This window comes from Zalophus californianus, chromosome 2 (genome assembly GCF_009762305.2).
Source record: "Zalophus californianus isolate mZalCal1 chromosome 2, mZalCal1.pri.v2, whole genome shotgun sequence".
Classification (NCBI taxonomy): Eukaryota; Metazoa; Chordata; class Mammalia; order Carnivora; family Otariidae; genus Zalophus; species Zalophus californianus.
This window is the reverse complement of record NC_045596.1, coordinates 48,841,558-48,868,588: the sequence shown is the minus strand read 5'-3', so window position 1 is coordinate 48,868,588 and position 27,031 is coordinate 48,841,558. Positions and strand designations below refer to the sequence as shown.

The 27,031-nt window shown below is 39.4% G+C and overlaps 1 protein-coding gene and 1 long non-coding RNA gene across 9 annotated transcripts in view; one reads left to right on the top strand and one right to left on the bottom strand.

Annotated features, from left to right (window-relative positions):
* ADGRL3 (adhesion G protein-coupled receptor L3) overlaps nucleotides 1-10,899 on the bottom strand; it is a 1,229,798-nt gene extending 1,218,899 nt beyond the window's left edge. For all 8 annotated transcript variants that reach the window (XM_035726124.1, XM_035726125.1, XM_035726123.1 and 5 more), the window contains exon 1: nucleotides 9,367-10,899. The gene's annotated coding sequence lies outside the window, so the exon portion shown is untranslated. The remainder of the gene's footprint in view (nucleotides 1-9,366) is intronic.
* Nucleotides 8,738-26,774, top strand: LOC113924596. The gene is made up of 3 exons (XR_003520729.1): nucleotides 8,738-8,857; nucleotides 13,698-13,797; nucleotides 26,548-26,774. It is a non-coding gene; the product is annotated as an uncharacterized LOC113924596 (long non-coding RNA).
* The last annotated feature ends 257 nt before the right edge of the window (nucleotides 26,775-27,031 follow it).

Here is a 27,031-nt window from a genome sequence, read left to right as displayed (position 1 = left end):
CCATGCCATAAATTTTTGTTTCTTCAGTTCCTTCCAGGATAATTTTTTCTGTGTGCAACCTCTACTTGTTGTTTAGGAACTTTTGTTCCTTTTCAATAAGGACCCTCTTAATGTGGCTGGTGGAGCTCATACATAAGTTAATTTAACCATGAACTCTTGTGTCCAACGGCACATCTTGGGAGCTCTGTTCGCCTGGTTATGCTCAATGCCTAAATAATTTACCTTTAAACTTGCACTTACATTTAAGATCAGTATTGCTCTGCCTTTTTAAGCACATGTAGCAAAAATTCAGCACTCTATCTGCCACCAAACTTGTGTCCAATGCCCCTGTTCGGAATTGTACAATGACAACTCTACCATCATATGACAGAATGGCATACATTGCTTAAGTAAAGTAACATCTTTCAATTATTTGGTGGCTTTACAGATATGCAGAGCCTTGATAACTTCTGCAGTTTCACAGGTGTTCTTGAACCTGAAGATTTGAATCCCTTGGTTTACATGGGCTTATTGGGCCAAGTAAGTAGGGAAGCATTTTCCAAAATCACCTTGGCCACACACAGGAAGAGAATAAAACCCATTTTTAATGGTTTTCCTAGCCAATTCTCCTTATGTCTGATCTGTCTCAGTTAACAAAGGATCACCACAGGGGACATTCAGGTTTTAACTGCCTTTTAATGAGTTTTTCCTTCTTCAAGCTAACTATGTGTTTGTCCACAGAGGATCTACAATATCGTTACTGACTCCACTAAGCTAGAGATAGTAGATTGATCTAAAGCTGGGTACCAAAAATTCAGACTATGGTCAAAGGGAAAGGATCCAGTAGGCAAAGAGAAGGAAAAGTGGTACTGAAGTAGGGGCATCCAACTGGAGCAGAATCCTAGTGGTATTCAGGGTGCTATTTTTTTTTTCTGATGCCTAGGTAAACCTCCATTCTTCCCTAAGATTCTTTAGGTGAGAAACACAATAACCTGCCAATAAATTAATCATTTTAGCCTAAAGCTAGTTGGAAGTGTCTTTGCAATTAAAAGAGATAATGAATACATTCATTTTACTAAATCCTGTAAGTTGAATTTAGGTCCATAAGATAATTGAAATGTTATAAAATATGCAGCATTTTGGAATGACTTAAATAATATTTAACTGTCACATAAAAATTTTGGAAATTAAAGTGAAATTTCACTGAAAATACCTGTAACTCAAAAAATATGCATTATTTTAAAAGAAAATGGTTGCCTAAGCTCTTCTTTTAAAGTCAACTACAGCTAATAATATGAGTAAACCTCAATAGACAAATTCAGCTGAATAGTTAAAGCCAATATAAAGAAGAAAGGCTACAGATATGCACATGTTAACACAAAACTATTTCTCAATAGACTCTTTGTCCACTCCTTGAAGTCATGATCAGTATTCTGAGTCAAGGTTCAAACAACAACCATCAGCCATTGACAGACAAATCAAGAGCACTGAAAATTTGAAAAAACAGAAGACATAAATATAAACCAGTTGAGCCTTCCATTCTTGCCAGAAATAAAATCTCATACAAAAAAGATGACCACCAGTCAGGGCCATTTACTCTTATCCAAAAGTATTTGGAAGAGCTTTGAGGAGAGGAAAAGGAGAAAAAATACCAAACCAAAACAAAACAGGAGACTGTTGAAAAACTTCTTACAGGGTCAGCTGTCAATGGAATGCATTTTAGTATTCAGGTTACCCACCCATGCAGAACATCAAAAACTGGGCTTGAGTCTCTCCCCTATTCTCACAGGCTCAGGCTACTGTGGAGCCACTGGGGCTGTCTTGAATAGTAACACACTCTCCCCTGCGGGACGCATAAACACCAACACAAGCTGATCAAACAGAAGGGGGTGTCCTTTCTACTTGGCTTTCATTTTCTTGAGTCATACTTTAAAACACTTAATTCTGGTACAATTTAGCAACTCAGCTGTCCAACGAGCAGCTTATTTTTTCATTCATGTTTACCACCTACCATGTTGTTGTACGGTCTTCCCGCTTGAACATAAATGCTGGGTAATTATAGGTATAAGTCACACATTTTAATAACTTCCTTTACTGGCAATCGTCACTGACCCACCGATGTTAATTCTAAAATTTGGACTTATTTATGACCCTTTCAATACTTCTGGTCTTTAAAGCAATTTTGGGATTTGAATTTTAAGGGTTCATCTACACTTATCGCAATCTTATAAGGATTTGACTTAAGGATTATAAATCTTTTAAAAGCATAGAAATCCTTCAATCGTGGAAGTTTATGATGACTTGATTTGGTTACAACACTGTAGGAAATCCTGATGCAGTTAAAGCTTAAAGAGCTGCTGATGCCATGTGAAAAGATGATCAGGAGTTTAATTTAAAATGTCTTAAGTTAAATTGCTACTTCCATTTTATACGTGATTTGAAGTCAATCTTCAGACACAGCACTTGGTGGCTGTCAAAAATATTTTCCTGCCAGGATTATATGATTTTTGGTGGGGAATTAGTAGCAGAGCATAACATTTTAAGATTAGGAAGAAAAACTCAAAAACAGGTACTTAACAAAAGGTTAAAAAAGAGAGGGAAAGAACACGGGAAAGACAAAAAGACATGTGAAACCTTTCTCAACTGCATAAGAAAATGCTATTGATTTTCAAAGCTCATCAAGAATTCTTCAATTAAGAAAATGATATTTGATTTAGCTAGATTTTCTTACTAATGGTACTTAAGGACATTTCTAATAATACCGTAACTAAGAGTAATAGGGACCATTCGTTAAAAGCTCACTCTATCAGGTATTTTTCTCTTTACTTCTTATTCCCCTCCCCAAACCAGCCATGTAGCTTTTATTACTTTTATTTTCAGATAGAGATGACAGAGCTAGAAAGTTGTGGAGCTGGGACAGAATTCAAGTGCCTCTCATTCCAAAGGCCATTTCTGAGAAGTTCATAATTAGGGACAGTGCCCATTTAAGGAGTATAATTTAGTTTCTACTATCAGTAGGTCAGTATTAACCAAAGTGGAGATGATAAGTACTGCAATACTAATTTCACAGTGGCAGGCCTAGGTCAGAAATTACACTAGCCATGGAATACATCCCCCCAAGATGTATATAGGTTATGAATAACATATCTCTAAAGTTTTCACATAGATGTCGAAGTACCATTTACAATTCTCCAGTTAAAGTTTAGCATCTAGTAAAACTAATCTCTTTGTGGAGCCTCCCTTACTCATTAGGCATATTACCACTCACAAACAAACTGAACTACACCATATAATTACCCCAAAGATCCTTTTCACTGAAAATGGCCTGCTGTAGTGCTTAGATAGTGATTAACAGACTAAGAGTGCAATGAGTCGTCTTAATATCACTTCAGAAAAGTGATTTCCTCCCTAATAATTCCCAAGATACATAAATATTCAATTAGGGTCTTTGAAATCTAGTTTTAATTGGGCTTTCATTCTCTACCCAACTTCAAACTTAGCCCAAGCTAAAAAAGGTATTTTATTAGTTCTTACTATAAAAAAAAAAACCCATAACTCTTCATGAGTTTTAAAGTGGGAGGGTAAAATAAAGCCAAGATTATATTTTATATGAAAGTTTCAAATTTAACAGCATTTTAAGACATATTGTAAAGCAATGAGGTGAAACATAATTGCTTTCTGAATCACGTGGGAAGTTGATTAAAGTTTCCTGGGACCCTCCTGAGATTTAGTAAAAATAATAATAATGACAGTAGCAAATAGTTGCATCTCTATTATTATGTGCCCAGAACTGTTTTAAGCACTTCTTCACAAAAACCTATGAATTAAGAACAAATGTACGGGGGTGCCTGGGTAGCTCAGTCATTAAGCGTATGCCTCCGGCTCAGGTCATGATCCCAGGATCCTGGGATCGAGCCCCACATCAGGCTCCCTGCTCCGCGGAAAGCCTGCTTCTCCCTCTTCTACTCCCCCTGCACGTGTTCCCTCCCTCTCTCACTGTGTCTCTCTCTGTCAAATAAATAAATAAAATCTTTAAAAAAACAAAAACTGTATGTCCATTAAAATACATCAGGAAATTGAAGCATAGAGAGATCCAATATCTTACCCAAAGTCAAATAATTTATCAAACCTAGGCAAACACATCACAGAGTCCCTTCTCCTCCCACCACACTATTTTGTGTCTCCAGATATGAGAATATCAAGACCTGGGGCCCAGATTTTAAATATTTCCTGTAGCTCCTCTGCTATTGTCAGGCTGGGGACCGGCATTTTTAAAGTTTCTATTTCAGTAACTGGGGACCAACAAAAAACTAAAAACAAGCTTTCTACATTGGAAAAAGAATACTGAAAATGTCAAGTAATAAAATATCCAATCTCCTTGTGTCTTTTTAAAGTCTGAACAGTCTTATTTTCTTATCCTAGATGACTCTTTATATGGTCAGATGGGGCACAAGAAGTAAGTACAAGGGGACAGATCTTGCAAAAGTCAACACCAGCAGTTCTCAGACTCTCTAGTCCCAGGACCCTTTCACATGCTTAAAAATTGATGACCTAAAGCAACTTTTGATTATGTTGGTTATAGCTTTCAATATTTATGAACTAATAGTTAAACTGGGAAAATTTTAAAACACAAGAATATACAAGCACACATGCCATCACAGAGCCATGATGTCATCACAAGTCACATGCCTTCTGGAAAACTCCATGGTACACTTGTAAAAGTACAAGAGTAAAAGGCAAATATCATCACAGCATTGTTACAAAAATGTTTTCTTTTTACGCACTCTCTGAAAGGGTCTCAGGGACCCACACATTTTCCCTGAACTCACTTTGAGAAGAGAGAACTACCTACTCTACAAAATAATGGACCCACAAGTTTTACCAGAAAGAACTATTCAACTGGGGGATTTAATTTTCCATCTCAGAAATAATTTTCACAGTAAACAGAATTACCACCAACATCATTCCATTTAGATTCCTGAATGATATGGACCAAATGTTAACTTCTTCTAATATGTATATGTAATCACTCTTATAAAGAAATTCATTAATATTAAACTAAATTCTTGTTTTAACTGTCAATAAGACATAAGCAAGACACAAATTATTAAGATCTATAGAATCTATTATGATGAAATGTAAGAAGAACTCTCCCTCTTCACCCAGTCCCTAAAACAAATGGAGAATTCCAATTAATTCTGAGTACGATGGCTAATTTATTTATGTATTTGTTAGTACATGAGTAAACTTCACAGTTCTAAGAAAAATGTCATACCTGGTTACTTATGCAGTAGTAGAATTAATTTTAGTAGGCCACAACAACACTCAGACAGAATGACATTAAAAGGTTTTGGGGGATATATGCACATCTTAGGACTCATAAATGCTATCTAGAGGAATGCTCACATTACTTTCTCACACTGGCCAATAAACAACAATACCAAAATCACAATGAATGAAAAACAGGGATTTTTCTCCCCATTGATCAACAACAACAACAACACACACACAAATGGAGATATCAAAGGGAAAATGTCAGGAGGACCTTACTTAATTTGAGTGTTTTAATTTATATTTTATTATAAAGTATTCTATAAAGAAATTCATTTGCATAAAGACAAGACATAAACGCAATAATAGTCTACGTGTAAATATGTCCTTGAAGGCAAACAAAGGCTAAACTACAATATAGCCTCTGTCTTTAGGGTTTCTCCCTATGTGAACAAATCCATATTTGAATGTAATGCAAATCTCAGAAATCTAAGAGAAAACAGCCATTTGCAAAACTTAAGGAAAGATCATCTCCCTCTAATTCCAACTGCTTTAGCCATACACACCATGCTAAATTTAGGCTGCACAGCATTTCTCAAAAATTGCTCTTTGTTCTTAAATACAAAAATCAATCAGTTTTCCTTGCTGATTTCTGGGCAAAAATGCCCCACTTGTAACAGTAACTGTCACTCCTAGTTGGCAACCCTTTTCAGAGAGTTTCAACCAGTGGTTAAAGTGGTCCAAATGAAATCTAAAAACAATTGAGTTTAGCATTATATTATTTGACTAACTTCAATCCTTTTGCTTTTATAACATTTTTAAATCTCCTGTCTAGGATTTCCTAGGCTATAGCTCACCAAAGAATCAAAGGTAAATCAAAACCATAAAAAATTTGTCTTTCTTAATTACTAGAAACAATGCCAGCCACAGTAGCTGGAACCAGTACGTCTCATACTTGCTATTATTCCCCGTAGAAAAGAATATTTAAATCTCTAAACTGTAAGAAGATCATTAAGAAAACCTTCCATTCATATTTTTGAGGAGAGCTCTCAATCTGAAGGATAATCACACCAAGCCACTTAAAATGAGACATCAAAAGCATTTACCCATCAGGCAAATCACATGCTGGTTTATCACTCTTCAGGCCAGGGATGCCCGATTCAGCCTAACAGGTCTAAGAAATATTTGAGTATTTCACATAAACCTTTATATTAATCATTCCTCCCATCCCGAGTTTATAGAAACAGTCCAGATAACCATATACACCAATGGAGCAGGTTACTGAATATTTAGAGATACAGAAGTGCTATCGAATGGCATTCAAGCACTCTGACACATTCACCTTCAGCTAAAGACAGCACAATACATTGACAGACACAGTTCTAATGACATCAGGACCTGTGGAATGTATGACTGCTAGGAAACACATGCTGCTAGGAAACAAAGAACAGATCTGATCAAATCTTCTAATGTAAGGACTGGGAATCATTGCGATTAGATCTTCTAAAATCAGAGGACAAGTATTCTTTAATCTTCAGAAATATTTACAAGTATAAAGACCATAACACATATCCTCTAGAAATGAAACAAATATATGAAGCTAGATTCTCATACATTAAATCACAGTTCTCTAAGTTTTCTATTAAGATGACAGCCACTAGCAATAGCGCATAAAAATATAACTTAATCAAAGTCAGGTAGCAATGATTCTGTATTCCTTTCTTTTTCAGCCTAAGCTTTTTCAAGAAGTCAAGATCTTAAAAAAAAAGAAATCTAGAAATTATAGTACATGGAAAATAAGTACCATTTGACATTTACAGTGCTATACACTTTTAAAAACAAAATAGAACATAGTCATTTGCACCAAAATCCAAAGCAGTCAAAGCGAATCTACAACTAAGGAATTTAATAGCTTTTAATTTTGAAACTGGAAAGCAGTTTGGCTTTTTAACTTTTTAAAAACTGTTTATCTTTGTATATTTTTTAACCCTTGCTTTGATTACAAAAAAAAAAAGTGAAACAAAGCTGAGATATTTCAACACAAATATCCTTTTAGCTCCTACACAAATTATTTGAAAACCTCTTGGTGCTGCTATAAAAGAACTGACAATTCTATCTGTAATCCACAAACAAACTGGGCACCAGAACTCCAGGTCATTTAGTACCATTACAGATTGAAAAACGTTATCAGGGAAATCTGGCTAAATTCTGTTTAATCTCATAGGGAAATGAAGAACATTCTTCAAGTAAAAAATTACTAAAGAGGTGTTTCTTTGTAGATTCTACAATGACATTCTTTAGTGCCAATAGCTCATATGACAGTAAATTAGCAGACCGCCTATTTACTTCAGAGCAAAACACAGAAGGCAGTTTTTCCTTCCTGCCAGAGTCTATGCGTCTCTTCATTTCCCCAGCAGCTGGCTGCAAGGATGTAAAATGAGAGGTGCAAGAAGGCTTACACTTCCTAGTGAGTAATCCGCCCAGGAAAGTAAACAGGACAGACACCACCAGGTTGAGCTTTAAAGGAGAGTGCGGCAGGACTGCTTACACCGTTGTTTACAATGTGCTCCAACTACCGCAGGCAGGATCACACACAGGCACAGGGAGGAGACACCCAGAGGTGGCTCACACACCTAGAGTTCGCCCAATTGCTGTGATATCTCTGGCCATAAATAAAGCAGTGCACGTTTCTATCAGAGTGAGGGAAGTGACCGGAGAATTCCAGAGACCAGGGGTTATGCTGGCTTGACTCTTATTTCAATCTGCTCAAGGGATGACTGTTCTATCCCTTGGTCCTCATCAGGGCCAATCTGGGGGTGCATCGAGCGCTGCACCAGAGACACGCGCCGCACGCATCTCGCGGAAGTGCTCCTCACTGGGGAGAGGGGACACTGTGAGGCTTCCTTGCAACCCCGATGGGGCCCCGCGGCCTCCTCAAACCAGATTTTCTAGTTAAGCGGATCCCAGGCGATTTCGATAAGCAAGCTCAGCTCAAGTAGCATCAGCTCTACCATCCCCACAAATACCTCCCGGCCATCCCCCCGAGCGCGCAGGAACGCTCACATACTGTCACGCACACGCTGACCGCACAGCCAACTGACCCTGGTAGCAGAGGTCGCCCCCACCCCTACATATACACCCACCCACCTATAGCTGGGGGCCTGGGCACGCTTAGCCTCTGAGCTCCGACAGGGGACCAGTGGCGGGGGCGCGGTGGCACCGACACTCCGCTGCAGCCGGAGCGTTCCCTTCTCCGGTTGGAAGCTCCCGGGCGCCTGCCCTCCTACCTGTAACCCAGTCGACCGCGGACACTAATGCTCTTCCTACCCCGCCCTGGCATCCTGGCTGCCCGGATTCGTGCAACACCGTCCCCCGCCCCGTGCCCACTCCCAACACCGCGCCGCCCCGGGCCACCCACGAAAGTAGCAGCTTCCTCCAACCAAAACCGCCTAACAAAGCCTGGGCAAGCAGCTCTTAAACAAACTGCCGTGAAGGGGACACAACGGGCGGGGTGCGAAGAGGCAGCACGGCTATACGACTCAGGGGCGCGACCTGGGCAAATGCGGCCCCTATGGATGCTCCAGACAGGCGTCTAGGAAGGATCGCGGTGAGCTTGCCGCCCCTCAGTCCCCATCACCCCAGAGTCCAGCTCTCACCCGGTCCCTGTCGGTTATCCAACCCGCTCCCGCCTCCAGCGGCACCAGCTCGGGCCGGTGGAGAGAAGGCGCCCCCTGGTCTGTTTTCAGCCCCCGCCAAGGGATGACACTGGGGTGAGAGGAGGGAAAATTCACGGGGTGGAAATTCCAGTTCCTATTCCCAGCGTGTTGGACTGTGAATGTACCGGGTCTGCTCTCCCCTTCATCCCTCTCGGCCGCCGCCAAATCGCCCAATTGCTGGAAAAACCTCGAACCCGTGCCAAACCCCAGTGCCCACCAGCCAGGAGGCTCCCTTCCCACCCCGCATCACGATCGGATGAGTGTGTGAGCGGGCGTGTATGTGAGTGGGTGGGTGAGTGTGCGTGAATCCCGCACCCCCTCTGTTGCCCTCCCCGCGGACGCCACCGCCTGCGCCGGGCCAGGGCCACCACTATTAGGAAGAGTGAGAAGAATAAATTACCTTTCGTAACCGCCGGTCCCTGAGATCGTCCCATCAGTTTGTTCAACAACCTGCAGCCGGGTGCAGTTTCCACAATCCAGCCATGGAACCCGGGGCAAAAGACCGGCCGGCCCCAGAGAAGACACCCCACCACACGCGGCAAAAGAATGACACTAAAGCGCAGAGAAGGCAGCAGGAGGGTGGAGACCCCGGCCAAAGAAACAACAGAAAGTCTCTCCTTCCCCCTTTCTTCTACTACACAGCCTTGGAGAAAGGTCGGGAAAAAAAAAAAAAAAAAGAACCAAATGTTTGTCTTCCTTTATGTGTTCTCGCTTCAAACACACCAAGGGGGCAAAAACGGAGCAAAGAGAGAGGAGGGTTCAAATGTCTCTCCCAGTCCACAGTTGCACAACTTCGGAGTCGGGCTCAGTCTCCGGCAGCAGCCGAGACCCAAGCGGCAGCTAGTAACATGCGGCAGTCATAGCTGAGGCTGCTTCTCCTGCTCCTGCTGCGGACGCTGCCGCCGCTGCTGCTGCCGCCGCTTAAGGAAAGACGCTGCTGAAGAGACCAAAAATCTTCCACCATCCCCCCAGCCGATCTTTATATCCAGTTCTCCCACCCCACCCCCTTCGCCTTCTTTTTCTTCTTCTTCGTCGTCCTCTCCTTTCCGCTTGGGAAAGGGAGCAATGGAATAGGTAGGGGGAGCCGCTAGAGCCTGGGGTGGCTTCTCCGCCAAACCCGCCTCCTTCTCCCGAGGTTTTCCCCCGGCGAAGGGTCTCCTCTCGCGCCCGCAGCCTGCGCCGAGAGCCGGAGCGAGGGCCACGCAAACTCCTTCCCGGGTGCACGGTGGGGGCGCGCGGGCGGAGCGGGCGCCTGGCCGCTGAGGGCTGCGTCCCGGGGGTCGCGGAGTCCGGAGCCCGAGGGGTGGCGGATTAGCTCGCCGGCCGGGCCGGGCAGCTGAGGGCATGTGGGAGCTTCATCGCGCGGCCCCGAGCTCCGCGCCGCCGCCGCCTCTTCGGTTCTTTCTCTTCTTCGACTCTCCGAGAGCGAGCAAGGCTCCGGCGCTCTCCACACACGCACACTCACACACGCGCACACACGAGCAAGCTCCTGCCAAAGCAAACCGTGCAATCCGCGCGCGCGCACACACCCGGAGACAGAGGACGGAGGCAAAAAGAGAAGAAAGAAAGGGGAGGGGGCGAGTCACAGGCGGCAGCAGCAGCAGCAGCTGTCGGAGCGGAGGCAACGAGCAGTCCGGGAAAAACCAGCAACGGCAGCGGCAGCGCCCACCCGGACCAGCGGCAGCGTCTGCATCCCCGCTCTTGGGAACTGGGGGGAGCGGTGCCGGGCGAGCAGGCGACCCGGCGACGCGCCGAGAGCCGGTCGGAGCGCGGGCGCGCGGGGGCCGTGCAGCCTGCGCGCGGAGGACGCAGCCGGGGCCCGAGCCGAGGCCAGAATGAGCCGCGGGCTGGCGAGCGCCAAGATCGCCGAGAGCCGGGGAGGGGGCTCGCGCGGGGGGGATGAGGGTGGCACGTAAAACCCGGATCTGGAGTGCACTCGGGCACCGCCGCGCGGACTCCACCTAGCTGCTCGGCAAACGCTTGGAGGTGGGAATGAGAGGGCTGCTACATGAGGCTTCCCCTTCAGGGTTTGTCAAACAAAGGGTACCTCTTCTCCTGGCTTTGAGGCACGATTCTCCCTCAGTCTCGCAGTGTCTCCCTCTCTCTCTCTCTCTCTCTTTCTTCGTCTCTCTCTGTCTCTCTTCCCTCTCCTCCCTTCCTCTCTCCCTCTCTCCCTTCTTCTTTTCCTCTACTCCACCCCAGGTAAGTAAACGTCAGACTGAAAGTCCTGCCAGTGTCTCTTTTTCTAAGTGCAGATTATTCCATATTTTCATTATGCAGGTACCGAGTCCCATTGCGTTTTCTGCCTTTGGTCCATTTTATGTTCCTTCAAACTTACCTCAACGTGCAAGTTCATCGCAGACTTTAAAGTATCCTCTGTTATTCGGACATAGGGATTTAATGATTTTATTTCATAATCAGTAAAAATTACCATAATGGATATAGAAGGGTGCCAATTCCAAAGCAATGCCTTCTGATGGAGGGGAAAGTCTGCTCAAGTTAACTGAGTGACCTTGGTCCATTACTGAGCCCGTGTGTGCTTTCTTTGTAATGAGAGAGAGGGTTAAGTAGGTAATTTATAAGGTCTCTTCCTGCTCTAAAATTTGATGATCTGAAAAGACTAAGGTGTTATTTTCTGTATCAGTAAATTCGAATTACAATTATGAGAGAAACTAAGATTTATTATATGCATTCAACAAGCTTATTATATCCAAATTGTATTTGGATGTATATATTCAGGATGATCTAATGCCCTTCCAGAGCTCTTTGGGAGGTATAATCAACCTCAGTACATCTGAAGAACCTAAAACCTCATTAGAATTAACAGACCATACCCAACACAAGTGACTATCAATATCTTCATTCGTTCTTCAAAGCTCAATTCTAGTGCGGAATGCTCCAGAATGCTCCTTTTCTCACCAACCCCAATTAAAATAATCACTCCTTTCATTATATTCCCATAGCACTTTGATGGTATATCTACGAAAACACCTATTTCATTCTGTTTTTTTTTGTTCATTTAAAATAAGGAGTTGCTTCTCTATAGATCTCCTCAGATTATAGGATCTTCCTTAAATGCTAATTCCAAATTTTAATCATCTGTATAACATAAAATTATTATTTATCCACAGTACTTTGCACATTGTAATTTTTTTAAGAAATTTGGAGGGGAATTTCCTGATATTTCTGAATTCTGACCAGCCAGATGTTCGTTCACACACTTAAATTAGGCTACTTGAATTTGCCTAATATAAGGCATCCACAAACTCCCCTGAATACATAAAGAAAATGTAAACTGACATCTGAAGTCACTTGTTACTTAAATAATCTCGGAAATAGACTCTAGCTAATCGTGACAAAAGGAGGAAAAATGGAAACTACCCAGTTCATCTCCCAAATGGATATATGTGGAAAAGTAATAAAATAACAAAATGTGGAATGAATGACTCTGTATAGATATTAAGTGTTATTAGTGATAGCAGCAGAAATATAAATAAATAGTACCTACAGACCAATTTTTAGAATCAGTCTTATCTTGACGGGTCTGGAAGGATACGGGAGAGGAATTCAAACTAATTTAAAATGAAAATTAATATATCAAAATATAAAATATACTAACTGAAAACTGCATATTAATTTAAATAAGTAATTAAATATGAGACATAGTAACTGAAAAGTAAGCATATTAAGTTAAATAACTAACTGAGAGTATTCACCAAAGAATTGACCACAAATAAAGTTACAAACAGAAAAATGAGAAGAACCAAAAAAGGGAAAGAAGTGAGTAAAAAATAACTCACAGCTATCTAAGAAAAGCAGGTAAAGGAAAAGAATAGGTAAAATAAAAACACACACACACACAATCAAATGTCAATATAGTAGCTTTTACAGCAGCAACTGTATTTTGGGCTCAAACTTCATGATTCCAAGTCCTTTTTAATCTGATAGGCGTAGTCTTTTATATTTAAGATATAAAGCATCCTATTCTATTGCCAGGAAATCCATGACTCTTGCCAATATTTTTCTAAGGTGAACCTTCTAGAAAAATAAAATCAAGTAAATTCTGTGCCTTTTTTGCTATACAACTATATTTAACACCTTCTCAGGGACAAGATCGCATGATGTTTGAGCAATGATGCTATTATACAGGGTAGAGCTGTGTGCGAGAGTGGTGTTTGAAAATGATGGCATGGTTGGCTTTAGCTCTATTAAACTTGAAAAAAAATCAGTATTTACAATGTGGAAAAGAAACCCCCAAATTTAAGCTGAATATCCAATCAAATAGGATAATTAATATGAAAATATTTTAATAACTAGTAAAATTCTCTGACCAAATGACTCTTTCAAATTAATAAATACACTAAGATGTCCAACAGTGTAAAAGTTAGGAAAAGAACATGGATAAAATGTTCACAGAATAGGTAAATACAAATAAATAACCAATAAATGTAAGGAAGGATGCTCTGCCTTTACCCACCCACACACACACAAAAAAATCCCATGCATAAAAATATACACAATTACAAGATCTATCAGGTTTCATGTTTTGCCCAGGAAATTAGCTGAAAAGTAACAGTGCCCTACTATTAAACTCGAAAAAAAATACGTTGAGCAGGCTTACTCTTATGCTAATAACAGACATTGATGTATTTTTCTGGAAAGAAAGTTGAAGATATGTGTCAACTGACTTATAAAATATGTATGTCATTAATCCAATCTTTCTGTTTACAGATACCACTTCTACAGAAATAAACAGAAGTATGGACAAGGATTTTATACAATGATATACATCTCAGTCATAATTGTTATGTAAGGGGAGTGAGTATGTAAGGTATGTATATATTCAGAGGGAACTTCTTCATGCTCAGTAAAAGACCCCTTATCTGATTGGATTGGTAGTTATTTAGTTGGTGGGAAAAAATGTTGGTTAAAGCAAAAAATATTTTTTAAAATGATCCATATATTCTATTTTAGTGAGGATTCATTTTTGCTGCAAGCAACAGAAACACAAAATAACAGCAACCTAAACAAGATAGAAGTTTATTACTTTTTCTAGTGAAAAGTTTAGCATTTGGTGATCCAGGGCTCTTATGGCCCCACAAAGCACCCTGGGGGTAAAAGACACCTTTATCTTCTTGCTTCGCCACCTATGACCTTTGCTCCCAATTTCAGTTTTAGCAATCATGCTACATTACAGAAGTAAAGAAGAAAAGGAGGAAGGTAAAAACATTCTCACACCCAAGGACATTTTCCTAAAGTTGCACACACCATTCTCCTTTCACTTCACCCTCAAAAATGGTGAGATGGTAACACTTAGCTACAAGGCTAGTGGGAAACATTGACTATTCCAGGCAATCCTGTGTCCAACTGAAAACCAGATTCTTTCATTATTTAGCGTTTCCCCAGTCTATAACTTAACATTGTGTACCACCTTGAACCGAGCTTTGCATACATTAGGTTTTCAGTAACCAAATAAGGGGCTAATGCAGACCCTAGACAATGTCACCTTCACATGAAATGACCTTTCAGTTCAACCAGAGGAAAACTTTCACAAAATTTCAAATTACTGGGCTTTTGCCATCAAAAAAAAAAAGAAACAAAAAAAAACTCTCTAATACCCGATCAAATATCAGCGGACAGTTAATATCTGAAATGCTACTGAGCCTAGATAGACTGACAAATCAAGGTAATCAGAGTTAAATTACATCTGTAAAGCAGGTAGCAAATCTTAGCACTCAGATTCCTAGTATGCCATGGCATGATTAGAATTCTAAGGGGTCTTGTGTTCACTAGAATAATGATTCAAATTTATATTATATATTGGGGCACCTGGGTGGCTCAGTGAGTTAAGCATCTGCCTTCAGCTCAGGTCATGATCCCAGGGTTCTGGGATCGAGCCTCACAGGGGGCTCCCTGCTCCACAGGAAGCATACTTCTCCCTCTCCCACTTCCCCCGCTTGTGTTCCCTCTCTCACTGTGTCTCTCTCTGTCAAATAAATAAATAAAATCTTTTCTAAAAATTTATATTATATAGACCATCAACATATTTGATTGCCCTATGGGATAGCTTAATTCTAAGAAGTGCCTGGTGATGCTCTCCGTTCCCTGGAATACACATCAAAGGCCCATTTTAGAAGATTGTAAAATCTTACCCAGATTATATTGCCCTGATAATTTGGTATCATCTATTCTTTCCTGCCTCAAGCAGTTCACCCTTATTCTTTTTCAATCCAAAAGACGATCTGTGTATTTTCTACATTCTAAATGACCTGGAAGCTTATCTATAGATAGAGATAAGGTAAATCTAGATCTAGATATTTTTTAAAACAGCTTTTCCTAATTAAGTGGTTAACTTTTTCCACATCCTGACTTCCCCCCCAACCAATGGAAGAGACTCCTTAAAACTCTGAGTCATAATTTCTCTAATGCTTAAAAACATGCATGTCAATTCTGGAAGACTCTGAAAGGAACAAGCTTCTTCTTTATTTATTTTTTGTAACTTTCCCCACTACCTTGCCTTAGACCCAACAATTAAATTACCTTTCATAACTGCAAATTAGGTTCAACACCAAATGCTTTCAGCCACTGACTATAAATGTTAAACACTGGCTCTTACAGAAGTATTCAGTACTCACACAAACATAGTTGCCTTAAAAGCATCACATCATAGTGTCTAGATTCTAGTTTCTAGATTCTAGAAATATGAGAATATTCAAAAACCCAATACTGTTTTCTTATAAAGACAAATATGCTTGTGCTTTATAAATGAAAATATCATGGCCAACCAGAGATAGTCAGTAATGACTGTCACGTTCTGAAAAGGAAGGAAATAGACTTTTGGTTCCTTTGTAAAACATTGCCACTCTTTTGGGCTCTGCTCATCAGCCCTCTCCTTTAAGACTATAGGAGACACAAAGAGCAGATACCTAACTCATAATTAATCCCCTTCTCTGAGAATGGTTCTTACAGATGTGGGAGGTGGCTTTGTACCTATCCCTTGGCCATGGGAGATTGGTCCAGGCAAGGTCAGCTGACCCAAGCTTGGCTAATCAGAATCATTCTCTAGGATTTTTCCGACTATATGATGCAAAGAGTCTCAATATATCCCCGATTCTCAGAATCCATCTTCTTATTCTTCTTTCTTTAACATAGAATGTATTATTTGTTTCAGAGGTACAAGTCTGTGATTCAACAGTCTTGCACAATTCACAGCACTCACCATAGCACATACCCTCCCCAGTGTCTATTGCCCAGCCACCCCAACCCTCTCTCCCCACCATTCCAGCAACCCTCAGTTTGTTTCCTGAGATTAAGAATTCCTCATATCAGTGAGGTCATATGATACATGTGTTTCTCTGATTGACTTATTTCGCTCAGCATAATACCCTCCAGTTCCATCCACATCGTTGCAAATGGCAAGATTTCACACCTTTTGATGGCTGCATAATATTCCTGTGTGTGTGTGTGTGTGTGTGTGTGTGTGTGTGTGTGTGTGTACCACATCTTCTTTATCCATTCATCTGTAAACAAACTGAGGGTTCTAGAGGGGAGGGGGGTGTGGGGATGGGTTAACCTGGTGATGGATATTAAAGAGGGCACATTCTGCATGGAGAACTGGGTGTTATGCGCAAACAATGAATCATGGAACACTACATCAAAAACTAATGATGGAGGCGCCTGGGTGGCTCAGTCAGTTAAGCATCTGCCTTCGGCTCAGGTCATGATCCCAGTGTCCTGGGATCGAGCCCCGCATCGGGCTCTCTGCTCCACGGGAAGCCTGCTTCTCCCCCTCCCTCTGCTCCTGCTTGTGTTCCCTCTCTCACTGTCTCTCTCTCTCTGTCAAATAAATAAAATCTTAAAACAAACAAACAAACAAAAACAGGAACTTTAAAAAAAAACTAATGATGTAATGTATGGTGATTAACATAACATAATAATAAAAAAATAAAGAAAAAATATATATCCCTGATGATGGAGGAGGCTCAGTAGCTATCTATGGCCACATTTTCTTCTATATGGTGCTACCTAAACCTGACCTAGTGCAATAATTTCCTGAAGAATGCAGTCAGATTTTTAAAAGAAATAGCCTTAATCAGAAGTTCTTTTTTCTTTTGCATCTATTTATAAACTCCCAAACAAGATGTACACAAGGGGAAAATTCTGTATGGACATGTTGTTATAGTTCAAACGTGCAATCTGTGTTATGGTGATACCTAGGAAATTAGGTTCCCCTTAAGATTGCCTACTGGATTTTCCGGAAAGCTGAGCTCATAGAAGGCATATTGCATTATTCTTCTGGGAATGGTGGTCACATTATTTTTGCAGTACTCCCAATTATATGATTTTCTCATTTCTGGTATCTGCTTCAATCATACACCTCACCTCTTTTCCTATAAAAGCAAAATGAAAAGTGGTAGGAAAAATAATGGTTATTGCCTACTTGGAAATACAGTCCTCAGGCCCATAGTAGATATTCAATAAACGTTTGGTGAATGAAATAATTCAAGACAAGTGTTATATAATATATATTATCAAATACGTAAGGCATATCTATTAAACTATGTCAGATTAATATATCTATCATTCTATTAAGATTATGTATTAATAGAAGTTATACATCTAAATGAGAGCCATCAAATTCAAATTAGTCACCTTCACTAGAATAGACAGCCATTGCTCAAAACAAATTGAACTCTTTTGAGATCATTTTATATTATAGCATGCTTTGTAATGGCCTTACGATGTTGGCAAATCTCTTGCTTTTAAAGTACGTTTGATTTTTTTGTTGTTGCTGGGCTAATGATTTAGATCAAATGAAAAAAAAATCACTGGCATTAAAGACCGTAATAGAGCTTGGAAATCGACTAATTAGTTATCAGGCTAGAAGATAACATTTTTTTGTTCAGAATAAATAAAGTACGACTAATTTTTTCTGTGGATTAATTTTAGGCTATAACTTCTTTAAAGTAATGATCATCATCTTCTGTGGCCTGAGTCTAATCTTCCGAAGAAGAAACCAGCAACAAATGTATTATCCCCACTTTATTAGTAATGATACTAAGATTCAGATGGTATAATAACTTTCTCAAGGCTAAACATTCAGTAGTGTATACCATTTAGACAAGTTTATCTTACTAACCCTCTGCCTACATTGGAAGAGATCCCAAAAGCAAGTTTTCACAAAGAGAAACTTCCTCCTCAGCTACAGTTTGATGGATGAGGGAGGTGGGGAGGTAAGTTGCTTGATAAACAAGCTAATCAAGTCTTCTTCCTAGGGAAGTTGGAATTGGGCTTGAGAGAGTCATTGTTTCTTTCTCTGAGTAGGTCATGTGGGTGACCAAGCTGTGGAGTGGCCTTCTTTTCTCTGCCATATTAATTCAGGAATCAGAGGTGGTTCACTCTTGAGGAGAGACATGGACTAGTCTATCATTAGCTAAACTCGCTTTTAGCCACCCAGCAGAAGTGACGAGAAGACTAAGTTGCAGAAAGAAGCATAAAACACGTGTACAGACAGGAGTGTAGATAAACTGCAGAGAGAGATTTTGAATGGCTTTCTGGAACCTGGTTTTATTTCTTTCCTGGATATCCAGCTGCATTTCTGTACTTAACTGGAAAACAGCCCTTGTGGTGTTATAGTACATTCTTCTTTTTGATGAAGCCCACACAACTTTGTAGTAGTTATCAGTGGGTTTTGTCTGGTCATTTCTCTCTTTGCATTTCTGGAAATAGTATACCTCTTCCTTGGGTGTCCCTTTCCTCTTCACTTTATATACTGGTAATGATCTGAACATTCTGGTACCCAGCTCACACAGGGAAGGCACATGATCCAGGCCAAATCAAACACTGTAACAGGCTCTCCCCCAGTGATTTGTTACAGATGGCCACATGACTTAAGCCTGGCTATTCAGAATACTTTCCTGTGATTTTTTTTATGTGAACACTGGAATAGAGAAATTTTCCCTCCTTCTCTAGTGTGTTTTTAAATTGGAATGGTATAAATCTGAAGCTTGCTTTTATTTAGTTGTTTCTGTATTTACTTATCTATTTATATTATCCAAAGTGCTCTCTCTCTCTCAGAGATTTAACAATTATAAAAATAGAATAATAATTTTCTTCTAATTTATCTCACAAATGATGAAAAGATTGAATGTATACATGCCAACAGCTTGGTATATTCTTACCTTAAGTTATTTAATATTAGATTTAAATGAGATATACTAGTTATACTTATGTGAAATGTTATGAAATAAGGTTCCAAACCTATACTGTACATCTTACACTAAAATATGCATACTGTGTCTCTGATTGTCTAATGGTCCTGGATCTCTAAAGTCCTGGATCAGGACTATAACATGAAGAGTGGGGAGGGTGGCGATATATAAGCCTTTAACATAAGGCTTTTGAGGTTGTACTGGGCAGACCATGGGTAACAAAGAAGAAGAGTGACTTCTTAGCATTTTATTTATGGGCTTGCATGATCCTTATCATGTCCACTTAGATTCTATTCACAAGAACTCAATAATATGGCCACACCCAACTGTAAAGGAGGTTGGCAAATATGCTCTAGCTTTTGGTCCAGGAAGAAATTGATGTAAATTTATAAACAACTATGCAGTTTATGCCATACACTCTTTTCATGATTCGGAAAAAAAGAATTGTGAAAGAATATGCAGAATTATGTAGCCCAATCAATGCCACATAACTGAAGTAATATTTAGGCGGTATGACATGATACAAAGAGCTCAGGACATGGATTCAGAAGACTGTATTTTCAGTCTTGTCCTTACCACTGACTCACTCTGTATTGGGCAAGTCTCTTGATATTTCTAGGCTTTATTTTCCCTATCAGTAAAATTGGCATGTTAAAATATCTGTCCTACCTACACTAGTTTATTGTGGCTACCAAATTAAGTGTATTACAAACTTAGAGTCCTGTTCAAATGGAAGATCCTTGCTAGCACACACACACACACACACACACACACACACACCCCTACACTACTTACACAACCAGAATTCAATGTATTATACTCTAAGTCCTATGTTTTCCCATGCTATTTGAATCTTTTCTCTATAAATGTAATAACCTCTTTCGGGGATGCTATGAAACACCTTGCATTTTCCTTCTCCCTAGGACCAAAATATTCATTTCCACAGCTGGAGGAATGTAGACTGCTCGTAGATGAGTCCCTCAAGTATTTTCCTCTCTCTGCTGGAGGGAGATGTCTTTTTCAAAATTATGTTCCCTCCCCAGAGATCAACCCATATTCAGTAGCTTCACAGGGGTACTTACAATGGGCCCATTTCCTGGCCCATTTCCTCAAGATTCCAAAGAACCATCCCAAGTTCAGTGAGCCTCACTGGATTGCCTGAGGGCTCTACTGCTCTTCCATTTTTCCCTCTGCCCAATTCTGAGTCTCTCATCCCCCCCACCATCCTATGCCCACACTATATTGTTCCTGAAAGTACCCTGAATAAATCCCTTGTTTGCAATCCTCTGTCTTAGAATATGTTTCCCAGGACACTTGACCTAACATAGGCTCCTCATTCCTATCCTTGACCTTGCTTAGTTTATTCTTCACACTCAGCCAGAGAGATGTTGCTAGAACTAAGTGATTATATCAGTTTAGGTCCTAGAGTTACTATAACAAAGTACCACAAAATGGGTGGCTTAATACAACAGAAATCTGTAGTTTTACAGTTCTGCTAGAAGTTAATTGGAGCTCAAGATGTCAGCAGAGCTATGCTCCCTCTGAGCCTCCTTGAATCCTTCCTTGCCTCTTCTGAGCTTCTGACAGTGGCCGTCAATCCTTATCATTCCTCAGTTTGCAGCTGCGTTACTGCAAATTCAGCCTATGTCATCATATGGCATTCTCCCTGTGCCTCTGTCTTCATATGGTATTTTCCTTTTCTTGTAAGGACACTGATGGTATTGGATTAGGGCCCACCCTAGTGACCTCATCTTAATTTAATCATATCTTCAAAGACTCTATTTCCAAATAAGATCATATTCACCAGTACCTGGGATTACAACACCATCATAACTTTTGGGAATACACAATTCAATTCATAACAGTGACCCTGCCCCAAATCCTCCACTTGCTCTATCACTCAGAATCAACTGGAATTGGCTGGCAAAGCACTACCCATTCTGGCCCCTGAAGCCTGCACAGCCTGATCTTCCACTCCTCTCCCCAGAGATCACTTTGCTGCAGCCATAATAATAAGAGCCACCTTGTTGCTTCCTCACTTGCCAGCCACACCCCCGCCTCAGGGCTTTTCATCTGCTTATCTTTTTACCCAGAATGTTCTTCACCTAGACATCTCTGCATGGCCCTTTACCTAACCTACTTCTAATTTGTGCACAAATTCTCGGTGATGCTTTCTCTCACACTCTATTTAAAATTACATACAACCTTACGTAATTTTAATTATTACATACAACTCTATCACCTTCCTTTTTTCCTCCATAGAACGTCTCACCTTCTAATATACTATGTAATTTACTTATGCATTGTGTTTATTAGTTTGCAGTATGACTTCAGTGGTCTCAAGGCACTTTTGCCTTAATGGACCCCTTCCTCCATAAAAAATATTTAAAATTATATTTTATGGCTGCATTGTTATAGAGAAAAATATAATCCAGGATGGATGCGTTATTATAATATTAAAATTTTTCCTGGTTTTAAAAGAAATTAAAATTAAAACATTTTTGTGGGCCCCTAGGAAGATTGTGGGCCTTAGGCCCTCTGTGTAATGGATGGATAACATGGCCCTGGGTTTATAACTGTCTCCCCATCAGAGAATGTACACTCTTGGAGAATGAGGACTTTTGTCTGTTTTTCTCATTGATATTTCCCCAGCAAGTAAAACAGGGCCTGGCATATAGCAATGCTTAATAAATATTTGCTGAATACATGAGTAACTAAAAATATCATTTTGAGGGGATGCCCGGCTAGCTCAGTCGGTAGAGCATGAGACTCTTAAAAATATCATTTTGATTTTCCATTAGAATTAGTTTTCCATTCCCTTTGTAAAATAGGTTTGTGTGGCCTAACCTAGAATGTACTGTTATTTCCACTTCAGTACTTAAAACTTCAAGAATAATTCTCTAAGAAGCCAACCAATCTTTAAACTCACCGTAGGACTCCAACCTTATACAACTCTTGGGAACCATGGGTAGCTGATGGTAAGTGAGCTGCAGGAATTACTCCCCTGGATCCCTTCAGGGTGCTCTGTAAACTTCTGTGCTCTATCAGAAAGTTATTACAAATATTATGAAAAACATTTTTTTGAACTTAAAAAAAACTTAAACAATTATAAGAAAAAATTTTGCTAGTACCTTGAAATAAACCATAATATTGAAATATCTTCTAAGTAACAAAATAAGTCAGGAGAACGCTTAAAATAATTTTATAAAACTAAACTAGTGTGGTTGCCATATTACAGAGATTTGTTTTAATGAAAAAAAAAACTCCTTGAAAACTGGTGGGTCTCAGGTGGTAGAGCAAAGATAAGAAAATGACTAAATTTGATTCGTATTTATTAGAAAAGGAGAGATCAGACCTTCAATTTGATATGGGAAAACCGAACTTAAACTTACAGGGGTATAAATATTGCTTATTTTGTACTGAAGAATCTTGGAACTTATGAATTTCTTAGGATAAAATGTGACCACTACACCCTTTTGTGAGGAAATGTTATTTCATGGGAGGCAAAAATCATTACAGTGCTGCATACACTTATTAATACGCAGAATATTCAAATTTACAGCTGATGAGGAATTTTCATGGTTATTTCCTTACCCTTTTTGGAACTACTGTGAAATTTCCCATTTGTTCTACTTTCAGCAATCTCATGTGTTTTCCTTAGAACTCGATTAATACTCAATATTTAGTTACATATGTCTGTCCTCCCTTAAACTGTTAGGGAAATAGGTACAATTTATTTTAGTACGTATATCACCCAGCATGATGTTTTTCATATTAATAGATATTCAGTGAATAAACTGTTGAATGTAAAACAATTTAAAAACTATAGACATCAGGTGATTTTCTTAAGGTTGTTTTCATATATAAATATTTATAAAATTCTTTCCTTTGAAGGTTTATTTTTTTTACTGCCTGACATCTATGTATTTCGTTTACCTGTTCAAGATATGGAGTCCCAGCCCTGTCAGAGCATAGCAGAAGATAGACCCATTATTTATTTATCTAATTACTTGCCTAAAACTTTGCTGGGGACATGATTTCAATAATAACAACAACTTAGAGATATAGGATTTATTTACTTCATATTATAAATTAAAAAGGCCAAGGCTGAATAATTGGCTCAAGGTCAAACAGCCAATAAGCTAGAGTGAAATTCAGTCCTAAACCTGCCTAATTCCAAAACTTACAGTCTTTCTCACATGAACAGAAAATCAACTCTACAAAGTAATATGATATTTAGGAATGGAGCAGGCTTTTAGAACAAGATATTGAGAGATAACATAATGAGTTTTTATAAAGTAGCTTAAATTTTAATTCAGTCGCCACTACATTAAGATAAGAAATTTAGGACGCCTGGGTGGCTCAGTCGGTTAAGTGTCTGCCTTCAGCTCAGGTCATGATCCCAGGATCCTGGGATCGAGTCCCGCATCGGGCTCCCTGCTCGGCAGGGAGCCTGCTTCTCCCTCTGCCTCTGCCTCTCTCTCTCTCTCTCTCTCTGTTTCTCATGAATAAATAAATAAAATCTTTAAAAAAAAATAAGAAATTTAGGGGTGCCTGGGTGGCTCAGTCAGTTAAGTATGTGCCTTTGGTTCAGGTCATGATCCCACGGGCCTGGGATTCAGCCCCACATTGGGCTCCCTCCTCAGCGTGGAGTCTGCTTCTCCCTCTGCCTCTACCCCTTCCCCCTCATGCTCTCTCTCTTAAATAAATAAATAAATAAATAAATAAATAAATAAAATCTTTTAAAAAATAAGAATTTTAAATCATAATGATCTGTCAGGGAAACCTATATGAAAATAATGAATACGTTGCCAGGGAAAATATAGACATTTATAGCGACAGATATTGGTCCATGGAATTTTAGTTCATTTTTACATCTGTGTTTTGTCATGTCCAGGTCAATTGTGAAAATGATTATATTTTTATATTCTTTATGCTTCTTTATCTTTTGTGATTAATTATTTCTGCCTGTCTCCTTTAGTCTTATAAGCCTCATCTTCACTTGCATTGCTGATTATTTTCTATCTTACTCCTATGAATTCATTACTCATCCAAAGTTTCTTTATATCTTCTCTTTTTGTCCTCCTGAAAGAACTTATCATAATACTATCTGTGTGATTTCAAAGACATCCCAATGTAGACCCATGCAATGTTTCTTCTCAGATTTCAGAGCTAGGGAAATATCTCTTCCCTGATAATTTGGTTTTCTACCTTATTAGCTATTAAGAGTGTTGTATCCTATTATATTTCCCTTTTGCTTTGAATGCCTGAAAGATAAGCATTTGGTATTGTGCACAATAGCAGTAGTTTCCCTAGACTTCGTTGTCTGGGATGATTATTGTTCCCATCATTACTTCTCTGTTGTCATTGTTTAAATGATGTTATGGTTTTGTCATGTGGGACCTTAATTTGTAAGAGACTGCCCTTTCTTTTTGAAGGTAAGTAAGAGAAAAAGAAAAAGGATGAGAAAGAGACTGAAAGAGACAGAAAGAGAAGAGAGAAATTTAAACAATTCATCAATTTTGCTTCAAGTCTGGTTCTGTCTTGTTTTCTTCAATTTAAGTTAATAATTCCTGTCTTGCTTTGTATGCAACTTGGAATGGCTGGGACAACTGATTTACTCTTTTGTGCTTGACAATATGTGTTCATATCTTATTTCCTCTAGGAATGGAGCTCTTCTTTATTTTGACAAAGTTTTTCTACAGTCTGTCTTTTTCCCAGATTGGAGCCCTCCTTCTGAATGCCAGATCTACACAGGGGGTCTTGTCACCCTTGGCCAGAGAGCCCCAGTTCTGAATGTGAGCCTCTCTCTCCATCTGTTTGTTGTTATGTATATGTATGCACACACACCTGTATGTACACACGTATATTGTACACACATATGCATGTTAATGGTTTTAAGGAACTCTAGCAGAAGGTGCGGGTGTGTATTTATATTAATGCTAACCACTTGCCTGGGCTGTTCCTGTTATCTCTCCCATATTTTAGTTGGTTGCCTTTTCCCCTACTATATGCCTTTCAAGATGCTTTTTACAGCACAGCATCTATGTCTACTTTGAGATTCATGCCCATCACTGCCAGCTTTAACACACAGCAGGCATTTCTTTTGCTGTTGGATAATCTGGTTTCATTTTAAATTCTTTTATCTCTCCAAAAAGTTAGAAGAAAACATTGCTTTATAGCCCTTTAGTTCGGTTTGGAATTTAATGCTATGTTGATAGTAGATTAGGTCAGCCTGTATGCATATGTACATACATATGTTTGTATGTATACATTTATATTCTGCCTTATCCAATAAAAAGGGCATTCATTTCTACAAATTAGCTGTGCCACTAACACATTGCCCTTCTGCAATTCAATTCATCAGAACTTTACTGGGTCTCTACTATGTACAAGGCACTATACTAGTTACATAGTAACAAATATGAAGAAGACATGAAGTTTATTCTTTATGGAGTCACAGTCTATGCTGGAGGCAAAAACACCTGTAATAGAAGCAGAGAGAGATATGGATCTTGACAGTGATTCAAATTTTGTGGGTGAAATGTTTCCTAGTGGCATACTTCCGGGGTAGACCTAGGGACTTGTGTAACTTTCAGAGCATAAGTTGTCACTATGACCTTTTTTCCCTACTCAGTGGTGGTGGTGGTAGTGGATTCTTTTAGGAATAATCTTGAATTTCAAACACATGTATGCTGTTATGTGAACCTGAATAAGCTACTTAGGCTCTCTATAGCTTACTTATTATTAATAGTATATAGTCATATGTATTTATTAAATGAATGAATACATATAATGTATGCACCTGGCACAAAGCTATTCTAGGGGATAGACTGGTGTAGAAGACAGACAAGTTTCTGTTTCATGAAGACTAAATTTTAAAAAACAGGCTTACTGGCCAAACTATAGTAATATAGAGTTACATATATAATATATAGCATATTATAACCATATTTTATGTTACTATTATTGCATATTTGGAAGATTATTTAATTCAATATATTCATATATTTATTTTTATTTATAGGTAATAAAAAGTGAACTTTTTCTTGCATCACCCGGGAATCAAGGTCTTATAATCACAAAGATCTTATAATCACAAAGGGTTACATGTATCATATGTATTTAATATTTTATCTAAAGGTACAGAATACAATGTAGTAAGTGTATTTGGCAACTTTCATTCAGTGCAGAGATGTCACAGGTATTGTAAAATGCTGTTTGATTTGACATTTCACTGATTCTTGAATCTGGCAGTTGAGATGAATACCAGAGTTCCTAATATGCTATGTCCCAGGTTTTAAATCACCTTCTGGCTCCTCTATTATTCTCTGAACTTAATAAAGACATTATGCCCATGTGTTTTCCAGATCTCATAAAGCGTAAGGAGATGTAACCTAAGGTGATGGAGGAAGGAGTCAGTAGATACCTCAGAATGGCCCCTTTCATCCTGATCACACAGCATGGGACATTAACACAGATCTATGCTCTTCTCCAGCAGCTGGACCCAGGGTAACTTCTGAGAAATGCTGACCTCTGGACTGACTTTAAGCAGAGATGAAAGAAATGTGTGTACATTTTAAAAGCAGTGATTAAAGATTTGTCAGACTTTCTGCTATTCTTTCATCATTTATCCAAACCTATGAGTGTGACAAAGTGTGTCATTAGAAAGCTTTTGTTAAAAAGTAATCACGTGAGATATGTGTAATGATGTGTTAAGAAGTTTCCAAAAAATGGTGTAATGAAGTTTCAAAGTAATAACTTTTAGGTCATTTTGCTCAGTAAGAAAAAAGATGTTTCTGAATATGGGGCCTCAGTTTGCTTCTCTGTAACACAGGGGCAATAATAGAGGGT